This window comes from Pelodiscus sinensis, chromosome 14 (genome assembly GCF_049634645.1).
Source record: "Pelodiscus sinensis isolate JC-2024 chromosome 14, ASM4963464v1, whole genome shotgun sequence".
In the NCBI taxonomy this organism is placed as follows: Eukaryota; Metazoa; Chordata; order Testudines; family Trionychidae; genus Pelodiscus; species Pelodiscus sinensis.
The window spans coordinates 32,543,970-32,557,313 of record NC_134724.1 but is presented as its reverse complement, the minus strand read 5'-3'; the positions used below and the strand labels follow the sequence as shown (position 1 = coordinate 32,557,313).

The following is a 13,344-nucleotide window of genomic DNA, read 5'->3' as shown; positions in this document are numbered from 1 at the left end:
TGTCCCACTCTCCAGCCCTGTTCTGCTATTTAAAAGGTCTGGAGTGGTGTAAAAACCCTGTACTCAATTGAAATAGACTTTTCCTTGGTGCAGAAAACGTGGTGGAGACTCATAAACCTGTCTTCAAAGGATCCTCTACACTAGTTAGATATAGCTGCAGCTCAGGCTTTGGGACCCTCTTATTTTGCAAGATCCCAGAACAAGGGGGGCAATAAAACAGCAGTGGTTCATCAGGGTTAGCCCCAGTGGGCCAGCTGCATGCTTTTAATTGCTGTGTAGAAATAACCTGCAAGGCCCAGGTGCTGGGGGCAGGGTGTCATTTTAGGAATGGTGCTTCAGCCCATAGCACTGTAGTGATTTTAGACAGTACTGTGGCTTACAGGCAACCTAGGGAGACTAACATAATTTAGAGTGTGTTCCAGGTTTTGCTTAAGCCCTCAGATAAAAATCCCCTTACTGTGAAATTCATGAAAATGAACTGAATTTTGTAGGGCTCTAGATATTAGACACACAAGATAGGTGAGGTAATATTTTTATTGACCATCTTCTGTTGGTGAAAGACACAAACTATCAAGATACACAGAGCAGACATGAGGAAGAGCTCAGTAGCTCAAAACTTGTCTCTTTCATCAAAAGAAGTTGATCCAATAAAAGAGATTTGTCATCTGTCTTCCCTCTTTTTATTCTGTGTAAACTGAGCAGTTGATTTTTTCCTCCTGTTTTCCATTTTGTTGTTTTCAAACATGCCTAAGCCAATTAGTTAGCCTTCATTTATTAAATGTCCCAATTCAATTGTAAATAATATGTGAAGTAAATTGTCAGAAACTAGAATATTATTATTTTAAGACTAACTTATAGGTTGAGTTAAAGCTCTTTGAGAACATGGCCATAACCACCGATCTTTGTTTAAGTTAGTTGCCAGTAATTTTTATGCTCTTATGAAACCAGGCAGCTGAAGCAGTAGGAAAACCATCTAAAACACAGGCACATGGGGAAATCTTGAATTTAAATTTAATATTGTGGCCCACAAAGAACTTCTCTGGGGACTGATATTACAGGGCATTGATTGTATTGAAACTGTTTTATGTGGGTATCTGAGAGAGAAAATAGAGAAATCTTAGAGAGAATGCAGCCACAGAAGCATTTGTAGCAAGGCCCGTGAAAATGCAGAGAGAGAGAACTTTTGGACTTAATATTGGCTGAAAGAAATATGGAGGTGTGAGCAAAGAAAGTATCTATTCTTATTTGATTTTTCTTGTGTTCATTGAAAGAAGATTTCTTATATTCTTTGTAAATAAAAAGAATATATGTGTCTGTCATCAATTTCTCCTAACTGAAACAATCCACAGGTCCCTGAACTTTGGTAACCAATTGAGTCATAAAGGGGTAACAGTTAACAATGCATCTTCAACCCACATAATAAAGGGAAGGGAAGAAAAACCCAGTGTGAGTTGAGGGTGGCAGTTTCATTCTTCATGCTCTTTTTATTCCATTTGTTGTATTGCATCACAATCTTTTAACTGATGGCTTTGTAAAGGAAAAATATTCTCATTTTCAACACAATTAATAGAATTACACCTTCCTGATACTGATAACTTAGTGAGCTGAGCTCATTTGACTCTTCTCACTATGCACAGTGCAGTGCTGGAAAATAATAGAGATTAGATACAGCTGCAGCTCAGGCTTTGAGACCCTTCCATTTTGCAAGATCCCAGAATGAGGGGGGCAATAAAACAGCAGTGGTTCATCAGGGTTCATCACTTTTCTGCATAAACTGTGGCAAAATAACACACAAAAATAAAAGGTAGCTCTCCAATAGAAAAATATAAAAAGCTGGCAGAAGCAAACAAAACGGACTATTCAAGAGTTAAGCTTAAACACCTCGGAGCTTCAAAATACAGAAGTGACAGTAAAATTAAGAAACAGAGGAAAGATCCCAAGTAATTGCTTCTCAGTCATGCAAAACAGTGAGCATTTGTAGTGCTAGGCGAAGGATCCTCCTTGTGGTTCACGTAAATAAGAACTGATGGTTGGGGCACTTCATATACTCTCTGGTGCATGACAGTTTCCCCAAGGGCAAAAGGCTTAATGGAACATATTTTAAAGTGCTTAAAAGGAAGACTCTTGTCTGAAGGTATGATACCTCAGGGCTTTAGTTCAAGTACAGAATCTACCTTTCAGAGAACAATTACAGGTAGATAATATACCCTCTACATGCTTGACTGACCATATTGTTCTGAATCTGATTTGCTTACTTGGTTAAGCACATATATGTTTTTTTTTCTGAACATGTACTGTTCAACCTTTACTTCAGTCTTCACCAGTTGTGATCAGATGCTTAACACAAGTAATATTAACAAGAGGGAAGGCTCTTGAAAAAAGATCAGGCTAAAGTTAGAGGCATTCAGGTCAGCTGGGCCTGACAAAATTCACCTCAAGGTACTGAAGGAAGTAGCAGAAGCTGTCTTTGAGCTGTTAACAATTACCTTGGAGAACTCCTGAAGGATGGAAGAACTGGAGCAGGGTAAACATAGTTCTTCTTTGAGTGCTTGTTCATGTGCATTTCAGTCAGGTGTCTATGCATGTTCATGCTTGGAAGCTGGAAGATTTTTGCCTAGAAGCAAACGCTGGGTAAGCGTAGGTGCCTCATGGAGTGGTGTTAATATGGTACTCAATATATAGACTTCCTGACCCAACAATCCTCCAGTTCCTTCTTACCACTTGCTGATGGCAACTGGAATACTTTGCTCCTGCTCTTTGCAAATGCTCCTAGTAGTAGTTTGTGTATATAGTTCTTACAGTTACAGTTAATGTTAGTTAGTTAATTGTTGGTAGTTTACAGTTTAGACTGAAACCAAATTTCTTCCCCTTTCCTGGGATCGGACATACTTCAGTCTCTGAGGTTCAAAGCTTGCTAGGCTTGTGGCAACCTTATGCTAAAAACTGACCCTCACAGACCCTCATCCCCACTTGTTTGAAGTATCTGGATGACGGTCACCAGAAAAAGAAGTGCTGCCTTTGTAAGAGTTTTTATCTGTAGGCACTGAAAGATCAGGAGCACTAGGTGAGGTCAACTAGAGGAAAAAAAAGGGTTGGGGAGAGAGGATGGTCATGAAAGCAGTCTCCATATATGTAAAAGGTAGTCAATACAGAAGATGGAAATCAGTTGTTCTTCATGTCCACAAGAAGTAATTGGATAATTTTAACAAGGGAGATTCAGGTTGGATATTACGAAGAGCTTTCAAGTTATCAGGAGAGATCCCTGATGGTTGGAAAAAGGCAAATGTAATGAGGGGGCTGGAGCACATGACCTATGAGGAGAGACTGAGGGATTTGGGTTTGTTTAGTCTGCAGAAGAGAAGAATGAGGGGGAATTTGATAACAGCCTTCAACTTCCTGAAGGCTGTTCACAGTAGTGATGGATGGCGGAACAAGGAGCAATGGTCTGAAGTTACAGTGGGAGAGGTCTTGGTTGGATATTAGGAAAAACTATTTCACTAGGAGGGTGGGGAAGCACTGGAATGGGTTACCTAGGGAGGTGGTGGAATCTCCATCCCTAGAGGTTTTTAAATTGTGGCTTGACAAAATCCCTGGCTGGGTTGATTTAGTTGGGATTGTTCCTGCCTTGGGCAGTGGGCTAGACTTGATGACCTTCTGAGGTCTCTTCAAGCACTATGATTCTAAATTATAAAGGTAGTTATACTCTGGAATAGATTATCTAAGGAGATTGTGGAATCCATAGCACTGGAAGTTTTAAAAATTTGGTTAGACAAACACCAGTCATCAATAGTCTCAGGTATACCTAGCCTCAGCACAAAGGGCTGGATTAGGTGATCTCTTTAAGACCATTTCTCTTCTGTGAACCTGAGCTATTGCAGTATGTCCACTAAATAGGACTTTTAAGGTAGATTTGCACCATTTTGTTAAAAACATAAGAGCATAAGAACAGCCATACTGTATCTGACAGTGGCCAATGCCACATGCCCCAGAGAGAATGAACAAAACAGGCAATCATCAAGTGATCCAGCCCATTACCCATCCAGCTTCTGACAAATGGTGTTAGGGACACCATTCCTATCCATCTTGGCTAATAAGCAGGGCTTGATATATGGTGGCAAAAACCGCTCGCCAGCCCTGTACTGCGCATGTGCAAGAGCCGCATTGTGCGTGCGCGCGCCGTGAACGAATGGGGCGCACAGCTGAAATCTACTCGCCACGGGCGAGTAGATTGTATTGTTTGTCGAGCCCTGCTAATAAGTATTGATGGACCTGATTTCCATGAATCTATCTAGTTCTTTTTTGAACCCTGTTAAAATCCTGGTCTTCACCACATCCTCTGGCAAGGAGTTCCACAGGTTGAATGTGCACTGCATGATGAAAAACCTTCCTTTTGTTTGTTTTAAAACCTGCTACCTAGTCATTTCATTTAGTGTCCCCTTCTTATGTTATGGGAACAAGTAAATAACTTTTCCATATTCACTTTTTCTATAACGATCATGATTTTATAGACCAACGTTTCCCAAACTATGGTACCGGAAAAAAATACCGGGCCTCAGCATGGCTGGTGGCTGCCGGCAGGGCTGGCTTTAGGCCGATTCGGGCCCCACACCCCGAACCCGGAAGTGCCGGCGAGTTACAGAGCCGGGGGCCCTGCTCCACCAATATGTGGAGCTGTCTCTCTCCCTCGGCTCTGCCTGGAGCAGGCCCGGCCCCTCCCCCCGCGCATCCTCCCACCCCTCCCCCAGAGCGTCCCCACTGTGCGCGGCTCCTCCTCACCACCTGCTGCTGCCTATGTGCAGCGTTGCGCGGGGAAGTTGCCTGGGCATGACGTGACATCACGGCCCGGGATTTGAAAACTCTTCGGAGGCACGTGGCTGGGGCACACTGCCTCCGGGGCCGGCCTCCGGGGCCTGAGTACGGCCTCTGGCCCCGCAATGTGGAAGGCAGAAGGTAGGGAACGGGCTTGGATGGAGGCCAGGAGGCGGCAGCGGTAGCGGAAGGGGAAGGCACTAAGGCACAGGGTGCAGGAGAGAGATACAAATGCCAGGGAGCCAACTGCAGACAATGAGGGAAAGGGCAGGAGGGGAGGTGTCAGTGGGAGGGGGACAGAGTGATGCTGGGAGAAGAGAGGAGAGGGGAAGGGCATTGGGAGCTGGAGGAGGAAGTGCTGGGAGAAGGCTTGAAAGAAGGGGTGGGCATGAGGAAGGCCAGGATGGAGCAAGTCATGTGTGAGGACACAGAGGGGCAGGAGGGGAATGGGGCAGAGAGGTGAGAGGGTGGGTATTAGGGAAAAAGAGGGCAAAGGGGGCAGGGGCAGTATGAGAAGGGGGAGGCACCCGGAGGGTGCAGGGCTAAAGGAAGGTGCAGGTGCCAGGGGATTCTGGGGTGAGGAGGAGGGGAGAGCTGGCCACTGGAAGCAGTACTGGACGGGGGAATCGGGGCAGGCTGGGGAGACTGGGAGGCCGGTGGAAGCAGGGCTGCTGAGGGGGTGCGAGGTTGGGGACAGGGAGCTGGCTGGGGAAGATGGGGGCAGGGGAAAGAGAAGTGGCCGCCGGAAGGAGGGCTGGATGTGGGCAGCTGGGCTGGCCAAGGGAGATTGGGAGGAGAAGTGGGTGAGAATTGGCTGCCCGGGAGAGGGTTGGGGGAAGTGAGGCTGGCCAGAGGCGCAGCAGGGGGGAGGAATGAATCAGCCTGCGGGGAGTGGGACTGACCCGGCCCGGGGATTCTATTGTCCGTCCCCCCCCCCCCCCCCCCCCCTTGAATAGTTGCAAACTGGCTGGCTGGTAGACACACTCATGCAGCCTGAGCACATTTACCAGCCAGGCAGTTCAAAACTACAAACTGATACATCTAGTAATAATACAACTTACCTACTGAGAAAATACCAGACATGTTATATGTCTGGTATTTTCTCAGTTTGTTTTTTATGTGTTTATATTTTTGGGCTGCAAAAAGCAGTGCTGGAAAAAAAAAAAGGGTTCCAACTAAAGTAAAATGTTTGGGAAATCCTGGTCTAACCAGCTTTCTGTCTGTCTTACAGTCCATTTATCCAATCCATATTCCTTAACTCGCTGGCAAGAATATTGTGGGTGACCATATCAAAAGCTTTGCTAAAGCTGGCACTGGGGGGTTTTGGAGGACCAGAAACTACTTATTTGAATATTCATCATTTGATTAATGAATATGCAAATATGCAAATGAACATTACCAGTCCTCCAAAAGTTCGTGAATGGATTTACTGGTCCCCGTGTCAAAAAGTTTGGGAATCCCTGTTATAGACCCTTCTTCTATCCATTAGTTTCCTCTCTCCTAAAGTGAAAAGTCCTAATCTTTTTAATTTCTCTTTATCTGGCACCTGTTCCAAACCCCTAATTATTTTTGTTGCCCTTTTCAGAACTTTTTCCAATGCCAATATGTCTTTTTTGAGATGAGGCGACCACTTCTGTACACAATATTCAAGATGTGGATGTGCCATGGATTTATTCTCTATCCCTTTTTAATGATTCCTAATATTCTATTTGCTTTTTTTTGACTGCTGCTGCACATTGAATGGATGTTTTCAGAGATCTATCCAGTGACTACAAGATCTCTCTCTTGAGTGGTTATGGCTAAATTAATCCCCATAATTTTATATGTATAGTTGGGATTATTTTTGCCTTTCTCCAGATCATTTATAAATATGTTGAATAGGATTGGTCCCAGTGTGGATCCTGGGGGAACACCATTAGTTGCTTCTCTCCATTCTGAGAACTGACCATTTATTCCTAACCTTTGTTTCCTATCTTTTAACCAGTTATCAATCCATGAGAGGACCTTCCCTCTAATCCCATGACAATTTACTTTGCTTAAGAGCCTTTGGTGAGGGACTTTGTCAAAGGTTTTCTGGAAATCTAAGCACACCATATCCACTACATCCCTCCTGTCCAGATACTTGTTCACCTCTCGAAGGATTCTAGTAGCTTAGTAAATTGAACAATCATAAGGAAGTACTTCTTAAAACAATGCAGAGTTGACCTGTGGGACTTATTGCCAGGGGATGTTATGAAGGCCGAAAATGTATTTGGGTTCAAAAAAGAATTTGTGAAAAATAGGTCCAGCAATGGCTGTTTGTGAAGTGTAATGCATGTTTACAATGCTGTAGCAATGTTTTGTAAAAATAATATTAAATAAAGAAATATAATACCTGGTAATTGTTGTTTTTCAATTGTCCTTTGAAAATGAATAATAGTCATTAAGAAAAGCTTTCACATAGATTTTATTAAAATAATCTTAATTTATTATTTTAAATATTTCAATTTCAGTCTGGGAAAGTTTTTATTACTTTTTTCCATATACTGATAAAAATCAAGCAGATATATCATTCACTGTTATAAAAGTTTTAATTGTGTCAAAGGTCAAATTATAATAAAAGGTTAATACTCCTATAAAAATAATATCTGACCCTCTTACCAATGTATAACACATTCAGATTAATCCAGGATATGTTGAAAATTGTTTGTTTTGAAGTTTTACAGTTGACATTTATTCAATCTTATGATTTGAAGTACTTGGTTATTGATTACATTGTCACTGTTGATAGTGTTTAATGCTTCCAAATGGGACTGAGGTCTGGTGGCAGGTTGTGGTTGAAATTGCAGACAAAAGCATTGTGGTAAGAATGCAAACAGTTGAAATGTGTGTAAGAAGATCAGCTATTGTATACGTTTCCTCCCAGTTTTGAATGGTGCCTAAGGCAGTATCTCAGTAACTCTTGCTAATGGCTTGAAGCTGAGGTATTCGAAACCACAAATGTAGGTATTGATATTTCATGCTTAAGTATACAGTGACATATGGGTTAAACTAGCTCTAAAGAATCAGTGTTTGTCAAGTTTAAATTAGTCTGTCCACTGTCCAGTGGTCAAATAGGAAACAAAGGTGAAATGTTAAATTATGAAAATATGAACTATATTAAAGTCCCTCCACATTCAAGTTAAATATTGCTAATCTGTGTATTTTGTATCTGTGTTTTATTTTATTATCTAGTTTTTTCTAGCCGGACTGAAGAGTAGCCTAACCTTCTGTAGGGCATGACACACTCCCCAGTCCATAATGCATGATTGTATTCCTTTCCATTGAAATTTGGAGGTGGTCCCATGCGCATTTAGTCTGACTGACTAAACTTCACCCTTAACTCGTTGTTTATGCAGATTCAGAATAACAGGGCTACATCTCTGATACCCTCCCCCCCCTTAACATGTGTCCACCAGACTTTGTTCCTTTGACTCAGGGGGAAAGTTCAAAATTTAGCTTGTCCCAAGCAATTTGCTGTGTTTCATGTTGCTCCTAGAGTGACATTTTGCAGATATAAGCATGTGATGTGAATGTGTTTTCTGAGCTTGCCTAAGCTGGAAGGGAATGGAAGGAATGATTACACAGTGAGTCAGTGGCACAACTGGAAATGAAATCCAGAGACCTATTTATCAGTTCCATGTCACCCACCAGGCCATCCCTCAGTACAAATATTAGTGCTTGAAATATTTTCTTTTTTTTTCTTTTGTTCTCTTATTCCCAATCCCACTCTGTCCTCCTTGATTAATGTTTGGAAAACTAAGAAAATAAGATGGCATACAAATATATTAGGCTAGTGGTGAAGGTTTTCTTGCATCCAGTTAATAGGTAATCTGTATTGACTCAGATATAATATGGCATCCAAATATTATCTAAAAAAAATTGGGAGAATCTTGAGCTCATCTTTCTTGTTAGGAGGTAGTTTATCTCTAGAATTGACATACCAAAACTAGGATTAATTAGTTCTTCAGAGTTGTGCTTAACAGAGATGAATAAGAAGTGTTTTACTTCACGGTATAACAAATGTAAAATAGTTTGGTTCCAGATGTAATGAGGACCAAGATTCAGTGTCAGGTATCTTCTTCTGCAATGGGTAGGAAGAGAATGTCTCTTAAATGCCTGCCTGTCTCCTCTTCTAATGCAGTAGTCTTGAGAAAGATATACCAAGCCATCAAGGGGATTTAGTTATTCTAGCACACACCTAGTAAGTGTTCCATTTACGAAGTGGTCTGTTATCCCAATTCGCCACAAAGCCTACTAAGATGGTCTGAAATTTTAATATTAGCAAATATGTAACTCTTGTGCAGTGTTATTCACAAGTTTTTTCATTTACCATTGAAATGAGGTTTCATAGGTTTAATATTGTTTGGAAAAAGCTCAGCGTTATTTGGAAAATGACCTTGTTTTTGTTTTCCTATGGAGAAATCCACATTTCATTTAAGAGGCTTTCCAAATAGATTATGGTTTGAATATAGGCCTTTTACGATCAGGCTGGAATTTCAATATCAGTTAGATTGAGGGTATTCTATGAGACCTGTGGCCTTTAGTAGAAATGTGTCTGTTCTTGAAATATATTAGGCTGCCATGTGGAGTTCATATCTGAGTAAAGTATTATTTTCCTGACTCTGAATATAGATCAGTTGCCCTATTCAGTAGGGCAGCACTTCAGTCTGTTTCTAACTAAACACTCCCTGGTCTCCTGTGATTGTGATTCTGCTGATTAATCTCCTGTACTGTTCTGATGAGCTAGTTCATTAAGGAGAAATGAAGGTTGCCTAGCAATGCTTGAAATTCTCTGACTATAGAGGGCCAAATTCTATTTTGTTACCTAAGTATAAACCACGAGTGATTCAGTTGAAGTCAGTGAAATAGAATAGATGTAAAATCAGTGTGAGATTGGTTAAAGGCCTATTGCTTCTGCTGAGACAAATTCATCCCCTCCCTCCCCCCTCCTGTTTGCAGTCGCTTAATGGATGCTTTGACAAGGAAAGAAATTGAAAACAGATATGGAATCCTGAATATTTGGGTCCTAGAGTGCCACAAGTCACTCAGCAGCTTTAACTACTAACAGTTCAGTGGCTTATGTGCATAGAACAAGACTGCTACAGTTGGGAGTTACAGAAGCAACATTATTTGGAGAACTCTGCAGATTTTGATGTATTATATTAATTTGCTCCCCTACTACACAGTTTTTGGCCACTGTATGTTCTCATCTTGCTGTAATTTTTCATTGACTGAGGATAGTTCTATTTGATAGAATAAAGGGATTTCTTCCCTACATCTTCTACAGCTATGTCTACACTTATAAGTTTTGGTAATGAAAGTGCTGTCGACAGACAAAAGTCACCAAAACTGGAAACTCGCTAAACTGGTTTTTCTGGTACCCGTTGTCGACAACTCATGCCCACTTCTGCAGCTGCCTCATTGACAGAAAGAGTAAAACATTGTGGGTATGCATCCTACAGTGCCTTGTGTCACTTTCACTCACTATGCCCTGTGGGAAAGTGCAACGTAGCGCTAGGCATGTTGGGAACATGAAAAATGTCCCGTTAGCCATCTCTGTTTTTCCCAAATGTCCCTGGGTTTCTGGCTTACTTTTGTGCCAGCTTGAGCATCTATGGTGAGAAAACATAGAGCTCAGCCTTCTGGCCCTTATCGTGAGCAGTGTGCAAAAGACATCACGCATTGTAGCATACCTAATTATACACCTACTAGTCTACGGCTCATATATAAGTAGGAGCTGTACTTCTATAGTATCTCCTACTGTTGCTGACACTCCACTGTCTTCACACCCTCTGTCATCCCTTCAGTGTAAATGTGTTGCAGTCTGCAGTGGATTAACTCATGTATGCTATTTCTGACTTGAGTAAGAGACATTAATTATATTAGTAATCTCTGCTTTTTAGTAGGCATGATGGATTGGACAGTAGACCTCCTCTGGGCTGGCTATCTACACCTAGTCCCTGTGGAGGCCCTAGAGATGTATTTCCATGGAGTCAGACAGAAAAAGAGAGCATTAGTAAATTTGCTGTAGATATTTTGTAAAAATAATGAGGTCTTACTAATATTAGACATCTTTTCATGCTCTGCCACTAAGCCATTGCTAAGAAGTGAGGAGAAACCCTTTTTGTGTGTATGAATTATAGGTTGAGAGGTTCTAATGTCTGGAGATTTGTCCAATATTTATTCAAGGGTTATCCTCGTTAATTGCCCACAGTTGAAACTTATGTCGCTTTTTCAGGTTCACTAGAAAAATACTTTAATCTACTATATATTTGAGAGAGTTTGTCTGTGGTCCTTCTGTGAGTATGTTTGTTCAAGAACTCCTCCTAAGAGGTAACAGCTAAGACCACCAAATTTGGTATGTAAATATCCTGTCATAACTTAAAAGCAAGATGAGGGTTTCGTTGTGCCAGGACCATGGAATGTGCATAGAATCCAATTATTTCTCATCACAGGAAAAGGGAGAGCTCTGACAGCAGGGACGGTTATACACCAGAATGATCACAGGAGAGCAGCAAGCATCCAAGCCCTGGGAAGCAGCCATAGGCTGACCGACCCTATCCCTGTACCCTGCCTCTTGCATCCCCCACCTCCTACTCTGAGCACCCCTACCTTCCAGTACCCTGCCCTAAGTCCTGCACCACCACACCCTACCCTGTGCCCCCCCCCATACCTTCTGAACCACTACTCTGACTCCTGCACCTCCCACCCTGTCAGCCGACGGTCAGGCCTGTGTGTGTGTGTGTGTGTGTGTGTGTGTGTGTGTGTGTGTGTGTGTGTGTGTGTGTGTGTGTGTGTTTCCGAGAAAAGGTTTAACGTCCATGTATTTATTGCTAGGACCGGGGTCCCGTCGCAGAGGGTAGCCAGCAGGCCAACAGACACCCCTTTATAGGAAGAGCTTATTACATCTCAGATTTTAGCTGCTAGGATGCAAAAATCCCTTCGCAGGGGGCAGCCTGGGAAAGACTGAGAGGTGCCCCAACGGGAGTGACACAGATCCAAATGCCCAAGCTCTTCCTATACCTGTCCCTTATGACCGGCTGAAGTTCTTTTAAAATTGTGCTTGGTTCTGTTACAGCAACTGAAGGAGTCAGGTTAAAAACTTAAACAGTTACAGGTTTATTAAAAAAAAACTTATAAAAGCATATGGTTACAATGGCTATTGCTCTATTTCTTAACTGTTAGCAAATACAGATTTTAAAAATGGTTACAAAGAAAATAAAGATAGAAAATAGAAATAATGGTACCAAGTGACAGCTTAATCTTTAAAGAGCTAAGTCTATGTGTACACTTAAGACAAAGGACCACATCCAGGTACAATTTTTACCCCTTTCTGTGCCTCTCGACTCCAGCGGGTCAAGCCAGGGCTGGCCTCTCAATTCCTAGGAAAGACGAATACGAGGTGGGCGTCCCCTTGGAACCTCAGGAGGTCAAACACCTAACCCGACCAGCAGATAGATGGTAGATTGACACTCAGAATAAATGTGCTGCTGGACCCATCTTTATACCCCTGGGGGCCCGTATCCTCTTTCTTATCTTAAGATGCCAAATTGTACTGGTCCGTTTTGTGGCACCAGTTCTTACAAGCAAGTTTCAAGTTAATTTACACTTGCAAGAGAGAGAACTAAATTGTGAGTACTAGACATTTTTTTTTAACTGGGCGAGAGATTCCTCCCCCCCCCCGCGGATGGCTGTGTGTTCGTATCAATAAGGGTTAAGTCAAGGGCACTCCTTGGCAGCCTCTTGGTCAGCAATTGGCATATCTCTGTTTACAGCCATTCACGGTCACACAGCCTGGGCCTTCTGCTCTGTGTGCCCTGTATGCTCGAGGCAAGCAAAAATGGATGTTACAGGGGGGGTTCCTGTCTGGCTACACACACCCCTGTCCAGAGATCCTCACTCCGATCAACTCCCTGCCTTGATTCCTGCACTCCCATATCCTCGCTGAGCCTTCTCATGCTCCAATCCTGACTCCTGTTTTCCCCAACCCCATGCCCTGAAAAACCCAAGGAATGCCAGGTAAATTTTCTAGTTAAATGTATCTTGTTTAAATTCCAGTTTAAAAAATTCCACAATCTATATATACTAGAAATGTGCATCTGTCTGTCCATCTGTGAGTCCGATTGGTCAAGAACTCCTCCCCCCCATTCATGGGACATATACCCCTCCCACATATGTTCCTGCTGCAGCAGGCATAGAGTTTCTCACCCAAGCTGCTGCAGTGAAAGAGAACTGGGGCTGTCCTCTTTCCCCCGTCCCCCAGGGCAGTCTGCATACTCAACCCTTCATCCCCAGCTCTACCCTAGAGCAATAATTTGAATGAAGTCAAATATTTCAGTTAAGGACCCAGGAATGCCAGGTAAATCCTCTAGTGTGGTTATACAGGCAATGAGATTGCAGGAGCACACATTCATTGGTTTTTGTAATGCAGTATGGTAAGGCTTCTCCAAAGGTGTTTAGGAAAGGTGGGGACATCCATGGAAAGGCTTACTATGAGCTCCAAATGGAGGAACA

General features: G+C 42.5%; 1 protein-coding gene across 11 annotated transcripts in view; it reads left to right on the top strand.

The window, feature by feature from the left end:
- The window catches only part of SCAPER (S-phase cyclin A associated protein in the ER), a 406,333-nt gene that overhangs the window by 52,012 nt on the left and 340,977 nt on the right, over positions 1 to 13,344 (top strand). The window lies entirely within an intron of this gene.